Raw genomic sequence first — 10916 nt, forward strand, 5'->3', positions numbered from 1 at the left:
GTAGGCTAATCAATTCATACATGGGCTCTCTGATCCGTGCGTCACACTCACACTAGGAGCAGCACGCACATATCCACATACACACACATTCCAGGGGTTAATCCATTACGGAGTCAATCCTCTTAATCTGCCGTTCCCTGGGAAAGAAAATGCTTACTGGGAGAGTTTGATGTTCATGCTTACGTACACTCAAAACATGCCAGCACACATACAGAGACAGACAGGCTCACAAACTGACAGAACAATGAATTATTAATTGTATGGGGTAATTAACTCCTCTGCTATAGTGGAGTATACCCCCTCGCCACCCCAGCCCGCCCCCACAATATCCAGCAGCACCTCTGTGTGTGTGTGTGTGTGTGTCCGCCCGTGCATGTCTAAGACTTTGCGTGCTTGTGCGCGGTTGCGTTCACGTACATGTCAGAATTTGTTAAGCTGAACAATTTGCCGGCACGAGTTGGTGTGTGCCTGTCACTGTGCTTGAGGGACTGCTTATTTCATGAAGGCATATGCATTTTATATGTGAGTGCAAGTGAGAGATAGACTCAGTGAGTAATAGGTGGCAAGTATGTGCCAGATGTAGGAACTGGGACGGTGACAGAATTTGGAATAGCATTAGATCAGGAGTGGAACAGAATTATAGGAGGTTAGGAGGGAGGAAGATGGAGTAAATGAGATGGGTGAGGGGGGGACTTTGAATTTCAAAACTACTTTACTGGGTCAGTGAAAATTCTAAAAACTTTTCATTTGAAGTCAGCACATCATCAGACCAACTAGGGTACTCCAAATAGAAAAATATTGTGAAAAAGTGGCAAGCAATAAAAACTTGGCATCATGGATGAGAAGCCAGATTGCATCAAAGAGGCACCAAGATGATAAAACAGCTCGGTAAGCGGTGTTGGATCTCTTTTAAATCTAAATTGTTCACTGAGAAAAGGGCAAGGAGGGGGAAGAGGAAGGATATCCATATCAATGAACATGAATAAATACAAGAATGAACAGGAGGAGAGGGGAAAGAAGTAAAAGGGTGAGAAAGAGGCTGTATACTCAAGAGAGCAGGCGCAGGGCTGAGACAGAGGTTAGCTGAAGGGGAAGAGAGTAGTAAAGATATCTGCAAAGGAGAGGGGCAGTAACAGAGAAAAGGTAGCGTGAGCCAATTCAAAGTAAGAGGAGAAAATTAATAGGCAGGGTGAGAGAGAAGGGGATAAGAGGGTGTGTATGTGTTGTGTGAGTTGATTAGGGGTTGACATCAACTGAAATTTGCCAATATTAGTGCCAATATGAGCTGAGTTTCAGTACTGCTAACCAAAGACTTTTTAAGATAATTACTAAATATCAGTGGTGGAAGAAATAAAAACAGTAATACCACAGTGTAAAAAACTCTGCTACAAGAAAAGGTCCTACATTCAAGATGTTACTTAAGTAAAGGTATTAGCATCAAAACATATGGTACTAAAAGTACTCATTACACATTTCACATTAATGTATATCATATTATTGGATTATAATTATTGAAGCATTATTGGGTACATTACACTTAACAATGCAGCTCATACTGTATGCCTATAATTTGAATTACTGGTGGGTAGCTTGTGAATTTTCCACTGGAGATCAATAAAGTCTTATTATAATGTAATTTTTTTTATATTCATCGGATTCTGAAAAGTAACAAGCAACTAAACTTTTAAAATAAACCTAGTGGAGTATAAAGTACAATATTTGCCTCTAAATTGTAGTGAGGTTGAAGTATATAGTAGCACAAAATGAAAAGTAAAATATAGATACAGTACCTCAAAATTGCACTTAAGTACGGTACTTGATAAATGTACTTAGTTACTTTCCACCACTGCTAAATATGAATAAATAATAAATATTAATAAAAATTGTAAAGTAACATAATCGTCTAGAATAAGCAACATTCTCATTGAAAACAAATGTATCCTGCAAGACATTTGATGCCAATGTTTGATATGTTTTTGATACTCAGTGCTGCAGACACATTTTAGTCGATACCAGAAAAGTGTTGAGGTTGGATACCCAGCCCTAATACTGATGGAGAAAGTGTAAAGGAGAAGGTCGGAGTACGTGCTCCCTTTCCAAGTAGGGAGACAGAGCGAGGGAGGTCTGGTTTGGGTGGCAGCCAGAGAGTGAGAGAGAACTGCTGAGATGTGGGTCATCAGGATACCCGTTGGCACCGGGACACATTGATGATCACAGCAGTCACATGGTACAGCAGTCAATATGGGCAAAGTGGCCTCATTCTACCCTCTAACCACGACCACACACACACATAATGCCCGCCCCCCCAAAGCAGTTTTTCTTGCCTGCTTCCCTCAGTCAGCCACAACAAAGTGGTTGTTTGAACTTTCTATTAAATTTTTCTTGGAGTTTTACCTTTTACTGTTTTCATATCGTGTGTAATTTATTTTGATGAGCACTTTGCACTGTCCTTTATTTTCCAACTACTTTTGATTTTCACCTTTTGTTCCTTTCTCGCTTTCCTTGCCAAATGCGTGGCCATAAATCTAAACACCCACCACTGCTACCTTTGCGTCTCCAATGCGCCACAATGACCCGCGAGAATGAATCGACTCAGCATTTTCACTAGTGCGACTTCTTTTTTTACTGTAGTGAGCACTTTCTCTCTCTGGGTCCAGGGAGTGTGTGGGGGCGGGTGAGAGCGCGGTGCCACAAAGGCTGAATCGAACCAGACACACACCTACAACCAAACTCATACACACGCACACACATCTAAAGTCTAATCAATGCCTGTTAACAAGGCCAAGACTGCAGTAGAAACAGGTGGGTTGATAGCACCGTTTGTGTGTGTATTACACAGTTCTACAATACTTGGTGAAGGTCAGTAATGGGGTTTCACAATGCAGGGTGCCTCAGTGTTGCAAGGGCAGCCTATAGGGATAGGTTTGTGGTTAAAAGTACTCATCCAGCTGGTTGTGTTCCTCTAACTGGACTGTATGGACAGCTGCGGGCAGATTGGGCCTGCTGAATTCTAAAATTGAAAAGCAGCTTTTTATGTCAAAGCAATCCCTCCAGGATTAAATATGATGAGCATCTGTCATAGACTCACACTCAACTCCTACACGCAATCCACACATACGACTCCTGTGATAACATGCAGCGTGCATTGCGACCATAGAGGTGAAGGCACTGTGAACCAGAAACAAAGTTTTTTCTGTTACACACACACATGCACTGTAACCGACCCGTGACCCCTGTCATGATGATACCACAACTCACTGATGTACTTATTAAAGCCGCCATGAGTTCAGGCCGTGCAGCCAGCCATATGGTCATGGGGTGAGTAGGTGAGGAGACGGGGGTAAGTGAGAGGTGAGAAGGACGAGGTAACCAAAGTGGCGATCATTCAACGAGGCAGACTGAAAGCTGATCTACTGACCTGGACACAAAGAGCAAGAGGAGGGCGTAGGGAGTCACTGGGCATCAGGGAACATGAGCCAGACATAAAGGACTAAGACAAATATAGATGACAAGAGGAGAAAGAAGGGTTCAAACATTACAGGAAGAAGGAGACAGATGTATGTTTGTGTTAGATACTCAGCTGTGGCGGCGGGACAGACACTTACACTGTAAACATTGATTTTCGGATTGACCAGGATCACGTGGATCCCTTACAAACATGTTGTGTTTAAAGGTGCCTTTACACTTGTAGCTTTCAGTCCCACTGAAAGTCCATTAAAAAATTCCATCAAAAAGTATTATAATGTCTTTAGTTCTGCTTCATTTTGTGTTCAACTTGCTGTATACAAGCAAACAAAGAGCTGTGAATTCCTTAGACTGTCAGCTGTGTCACACTTTGTTGCAACTTCATTCATCCTCTCTGGTAGTTACAAAGTGCTTTTTAAGTCATAGCTGGTTGTGAGGATTCTTAGTTAAAATTTATACTAATCTGTCATTCTATAAATCATGACTAGTGAAGTTTTACTGCATTTTAATTACAGGTGTTGAAAAATTACAGGTTACCAAAAATCTTTGATAACTAAAGCTAAAATGTAACATTTGCTATTATCAGCAGAGACAAATCCAGTAATCAGGTTCAGTTACTGATGTCATATACTGTAACTTCAGTCACAGAATTCTGAATGGACTGATGCTGTTATCCCATGATCCAAGTCTTTGGTCACGTGATAACAGTCGTATGTGCAGGGGTTGGAGTCCCTTTGCTTTATTGCCAGATTTTGTTTGAACTGCACCAAATATAGGGCTGCCACTATTAGTTGTCACTTACTTTGGAAATATTTTGCTGAATCGTTTAGATTAATCGACGAATCAGTAAAATGGATGATGGATTAATCGATTGTTTTCTTATCATGTACATGTGTAATTTCACCGATAGTGCATTGCCCTTGAGCACTGTCCAACCCTTTTCTATTGCTAGCAGCACTGTAGATGAGTTCATCCAGTATACAAAGTGAAGGAGGACTGCATGTGTGTTTAAAAATCCCCAGTAGGATGAAGACGAGACAGTAAATGTGATATTTTGGTCATCCTTTCTCCTTAAAACGCTTTGGTTGAAAATCAGGACAGTGAACAGGTGAAGGTAAGGGGAGGCCAGTGGTGGTGAGGGCTAAGGGGTGGATATAGACATTATGACATGAAAGTCAGAGGATAATGTGTGTGTGTTTCCATGTGCATGAGCTCATAGACAGTGGGACAATGACAGAAAGACAAAGCAAGAAGAGAATCAGGGGGAGTGAGATTGTTGGAGGCAGAGCGAGAGAAATTGTCTGTTTCCTCACACATCAAGGTCACCCAGAGCTAGAATGTGATTGGAAGTCCCCTGTCTGTCTTGGCTGTTTACCACACGAGATAATACAGACAGGCTGTTCAGCTGATAATGTTAATGTGTTACCAACTCCTCCTATCAGCTTTTGTTTCAAGCTCTCTGTGAAATGGCAGGAATGTGGGATTGTCATTCCCACACTCACACCCACAGACAAACTGAGACAGGGGTACACACACACACACACAGCCAGACACTGGTGGAAGTTTGATGTTAACACACACAGACATGCCCACTGAAGCACACGCTTACGTGTACTTGATAACAGATAATTACACACCCTCCCAGATCCTTAATGCATGTTACAGTTTTCACCACAAGCAGATGAACTCTGATAAAAAATATGACACACAAGAGGAGAGGAAAAGTTTTCTATCTCTTACATCACTTTCTTCTTCCACTCCCTCTGGATTGAATCACATGCATCAAGCCCAGGCACATGCTGTCTCCTAGAATCACACAATTCCAAAAAGGATCACAAACACAGCCTCACTTAACACGCACACACTTGAGCACCCACAAAGATCTACATAGCAAAGCCCTCACTGAGATGCTTCCTTTCATTTGGTTCTCAAAGACTCTGTATTGCACAACTCTGCAATCAGCTCATCTGCCTCCCAGCATTACCTTAATGACTGTCTACGAGTTGAGCAATTTTGCCCAATATTGCTAAACAAAAGCGCTCCTTTTTTACACAAGACGGGGATTCTTGACAGCTTAGTAGCCCTATGACTGGTTTTATCCACCTACACAAAGGAATCTTCGGTGCATTAAGTGGTATTGAGTTGGGCTGAATTAAACTGACTTGAATAGATTTTGAATTGAAATGAATTGGACCGAGCCCAACTCATCTCAATGGAATAATTCAGATAGTATGGGATCGAGTCGATTGAGTCAACTCAAAGCGAATCAAACTGAAATGACATGAACTGAAGTGATTTAAATTCACTTGCCAGCGGGTGTTGCAAGTATCAACTCAGTGGGTAGTATTCGAGTAATTTATATTTTATTAAGTGGATTGACATGATAAAGTGGTATTAGCCTCGTTTTGTCAAAGATCAGCTGAAAATACAGTGTTGAACATGTCGTTTTAGTGTAGTAAGTTTAAACATTTAAATATGTAGCTACAAACTGTCCTGAATGTTTATGTATGCAGGTCTGTGCTCGCAGGGTTCAGTTTCATCGTCTGAACTTTCATGTTCCTGTTAGTTTGTTCATTCAGCTCCATGGCTTCAAGCTGTAGCCCTCCAAGCAGTGTGGTAAACATGTCCACCTCTAAAAAAAAATTCTTTATGCTTGACACAAACTAGCTTGTACAGCATGTTGTCCAACCACTTCAAAAAGCCAAATTATTTATACCTGCCTGCATCACACTGTCTTCCCTCATTCCACTTCAAGAACTCTTATGAATATATGTAAGGAATCGGTTGCCTGTTTCAGAAGTTACAAAAACTGACAGATGCTAACACCTCCACCACCAGCCATGGGTTTCAGATACTTTTAAATCATTTTGTCCTAAGCATGCTGTGGCTTTCAACACATCCGTAGGATCTTTCCGTTTACCACGTGTTGGTCTGTTTTTAACCGATGGTCAATTATTTTACCTGGTCCTGTGACATCATTAGTTAAATATCATTTGTCTCTGTCACATGATTAGCAGCTCCAGGCGAGTTCTTAACTGTCCTCCTGTCTCTTTTTATGGACCCTCTGTTGTCCAAACCTCACCCAGTAAACCTGTCAGAAGCCTTCCGGCATGCGGGCATGCACTTGCACAGTAATATTTTCCTCACAGCTTGTGCAATTAAACTTGTGAAATCTATGTAATGAGTGTAATTTGAGCCTGCAAGCACAGACCTGAATATACAAGAGCTTACAAGTACAAACTTAAATGTGCAAACTTTAAAAAATAGGATGACAAGAATAAAAATCTACAGTATTTTCTAACACACCATTGTGAGTGACTGCTTCTGAACTCAATGCTACAGTATGTACCTCATCCAATAAATGTCTCTTTCCAACCCTCTCTCCCCAATGTCTGCCTGCCTCCCCCACCACACACACACACACACCATCCTCCGTCTGTCTTCTCTCTGATTGATCTCTCTGTTCTCCCTAAGTGGTTTCATCTCTTTTCATCACTCTCCATCTGGATCTCTCTTTTCAAAACGTGTTTTTAATGGCGCCAAACTTTTTTTTTATATTACACTTAATAGTTTCTTTAAATTTTACAAATGGCTCTTAACTACCCTCTCCATTTTTATTTCTCCTCGTCTTCTGTTTTTAGAATGTAGTTTAAATCTGCTTTAATCTTTGCTTTTCATTTTTCTGATTGAATAAAATTAAGCATGCTACCAAGGAACCCGCCCAAGGTGTGAATAAATGTGCTGTGCAATATGGTTTATGCATTTTTGCTCCTGGCAAACCAAAGCACATTCCTCATTGGATATCAGCTTATTAGATCTTTTGCGAGTGTGAAATACTAGCCCTGCTAGCACTGTAGTCCAAAGCCAGTGTTTTTGCCCCAGGCTGAGTGTAGCCATCTGTTTTAGAAATGTTGGTGGAAGATAGATAAATCATAAGATCAAGATGGTGATGGAGGAAAACAAAGGGGGAGAGTGCAAGAAAGACAATGAGTGGAAGAGGAGACAAGACATTCTTGGTCATTACCCATGTCTTGGACAGAAGAGTATGATTAAGGTGGGGGAGGAGGGACAGACTGGGATTAGGAGGGCTCATTTGGGAGATGACGAGAAATTAGGCAACTAGGAGAAAAGGCGATGCTTCAGTGAGTGGCAGAATCTACAAAATGCGTTCTTAGGGGTAGCCCAGGGGTGGAATGTAGAGAGGGAGGAGATAGGAATATGGGTCTGAGGATAGAAGAAGACAGGAGAGGAGAGGAGAGGAGAGTGCATCGCTCTGCAAGTAAAACCAACTCAGATTCTTCAGACTATTTTGATGTGAGTGTGTGTATGTGTGTGTGTGTGCATTTTGATGTGAGTGTGTGTGTGTGTGTGTGAGAGAGAGAGAGAGAGAGAGAGAGAGAGAGAGAGAGCGAGCGCTTTCTACCTGTCCTATCAAAGACATTACATAAATCTGAGTGGGCAGGACTGTGCCTGCAGCATAGCTCCATATTATACCACTGACCCAAGCCTCTCAATGTATTTGTGCATGTGTGTGTTTTTGATCCTTGTTCATCCCCACATGCCTGTTCAAGAAATAGATCACATAAGAGATACCACCTACAGTAGCCACACACACACCACAAGAACTAGCCAGTCACGCCGTTGAAGAGAAATCCCCCAGGAGCTTTCAGACTAAGGCATTAAAATAGCCTGACCTGTTTGACACATGTAGTCACACAGACTACACAGTCAGGGCCTCACACCACACCACTTCTAGCTGCCTCCTGTGATCATTCCAGATTAATAGTTTCACCTGCCACCACCATCATAATATGTAAGTTACATACAGACATTCCCAAACCAAAACAAACTGAACTTTGAAGAACTAAACTGCTCTTAAAATCTGTGGTTTGCTCCTAATGCAGTACATTAATAGCACAGCATTGCGGTAAAGCTGATTCTTAATGGGTCAGCACTGCACAGGTACAAATCAGACATGCATTATTGAAGAAGCTCTGTTCTCCTGTTTCACAAATACAAAGATGTTATGAAAATAGTAACTTACAGCAGCAAAACCAAAACAACTCACTCTTATTGAGCATTACTCATATTCAGATGTTTGCACAAATTTAAACACAAGCACACACACACGCAAAAAAAAAAAAAAAATGCAATCTGCCAATTAGAGCCCCAAACAGGTTTCCATGGGGATGAAATGGCAACCTCTAATTGGCTGAATAAAAGAACGCTCACATCTGAGCTGACAACCTGAAATGGTTTGGAAAACATACACATCCCAGTGCACATGCATGCACACACACACACACACACACACAGGCATACACAGTTAAGTGGGGATCACAGACAATTTATGCATGGTTGGGGGAGTCACACTCAGTATCACCTGTAAGATGAGAGGCAGGGATAGAGTGTGTTGACATAGATATTGTGTATTGTCAGGCGCAGGCACACACACGTGCCCATTGATGGGTCAGTCTCTTTTAAAAGCGTGAATAAAGCTTTGGTCACGGTGTCATGTTAACATGAAAGCTTTCACGGCATTTAAAAAGAGCAGGCTTTGATTAGAGTTTGATGTGTGAGAGTGTTTCTTAATGCCGGCCTGTGCTGACAACGGCTCTTTTAAATCCGGCGGAGACGTTGCAGGGAGCCTTCTGTCAAAAATATGTTGAATCAACGATTTCTACTCAACTTGCTGTCTGTGGGTGTTCTTCTTTTCTCCCCTTTGTTCCGAATTTTCTAAAAGGCAGATGTCAAGCATGCTCACTGTGTATGGTTACATTTAAAGTGAATCTCATCTACAAAGCAGCAGCAAAGGTGGTCAAACACTGAAATTTTTTAAAATTATTGACTAAACTAGTAATATCAGAAAATCAGAGAAGTGCGCATTGAGCTGCTGCTACAGGAAAACATTGTGTGACTTTTACAAAGCAGTGTTACTATGACATGATAATAGTTTAATAATTTATTTTATGTGAAGCCATATGAGGTTTTATGTAGAATGTGAGTCTGAGATCTGAATTGTTAGGAAAGCAATTTACATATAGTAAATCCTAATTTGTGTAGACATTAGCTAGTACATTTGTATCTACAAAGTGCTTGAGTCAGTATTGTAGTTGAATCACTAACCCTTGAGTCTGAGTCACTAACACTTGAGTCTGAGTCAAGCCCAAGCTGGGTTCAAGTTGAGTCTGATTCCCTGTTACCGAAGTCAGAGTCATCAAGGTCTACGTTAAACACAACTGACATAGCTCTCACCATTTTATATTCCAAGCTTTCTAACAGTATATGGCATCACCATATTGCTAAGTAATTTGACGCATCAAAATTTGTTCTAGATAGGCACAGTGGAAGCTTCCATGGAAGTGTGCCAGATACAACATGATGCAGGTGAATCAATATCTTAGGCCAAATTATTAATTATTATGGCCTTTTACAAAAAAAAGTTGGTGTCCTCGTCTCCAACTTCTGAGTCCGAATGCAGTCACTGCTCAAGTCCAAGTCAAGTCACAAGTCCTGAAAATCTGAACTCGACTTCAAGTTCAATTTTGTTTGTTTCCTGACATTTTAAAGGCCATTTCATTACATACTCAAGGAAAGCACTAGTTATTGTGGTACATATATAGTTCTGAATACCCAAACACTGTACAAAGGAGGCACTACACTAGATGTCTCAACCTGGACTCACACATAAGAAAAAATAAGTGACAAGGACTATAAACACAGTTACAGTGCTAGCTTCAGTGCTCCTCTCCTGGATTAAGGAAACATCATTCTTCCAAAACAAACTCCCTCATTGTGTTTGACTCAGGATTCAAAAATTTTGACATTCTCTGAATAAAGAAATTTTTCAAATAATAACGAAAATATTCAGCAGACATATCAGTGACATCTGCATTTTATATTTCTAATGATTTATTCCAAATTTTTCCTCACCATTCAAGGCCATACTGTATGTGCAGCATTTTGTGAAAGGCTTAGACATGCTTTGATTACACACACACATGCATATTCACTGATGCCTTGACTTGCTGTCTTCATGTGATGAGAAGGTTGAATAAAGCAATTGTCCTGTGTGTGTTTGCATGTGCTGCACATATGGTTATGTGAAGCCTTGTGTGTGTTACATGAAAAGCTTCTGACAAACGTTAATGTGTGGCAGTATGTTGTGCCAGATGCTTGTCCGTGGTCTTGCTGTCAGTCAACAGCCCAAATGTTCCTTTTCATCAATGAAATTGTGTTTTTACCTTTTTAAATTCAGTCGTTGTCAAGGATGGAGAAGGCCAAACAGGGGTTTTATTTTATATGCTTTATCCTCTTTCCACTGTGAATGAACATGTCAGAGCTGGAACAACACTGGCAAAACAGCAAGGTCACTGTCACCTTGGAGACTGGGTGTACAGACTGTAGCTGTACTTCTAGTTGAATTCAGTGTTCTCATCAACGTGAAATCT

General features: G+C 41.0%; 1 protein-coding gene across 2 annotated transcripts in view; it reads left to right on the forward strand.

Annotated features, from left to right (window-relative positions):
* Positions 1-10916, forward strand: part of pcdh7a (protocadherin 7a) — a 44811-nt gene that overhangs the window by 13599 nt on the left and 20296 nt on the right. The window lies entirely within an intron of this gene.

The sequence above is a fragment of the Monopterus albus genome, unplaced genomic scaffold (assembly GCF_001952655.1).
Source record: "Monopterus albus unplaced genomic scaffold, M_albus_1.0 scaffold32.1, whole genome shotgun sequence".
NCBI classification, from domain to species: Eukaryota; Metazoa; Chordata; class Actinopteri; order Synbranchiformes; family Synbranchidae; genus Monopterus; species Monopterus albus.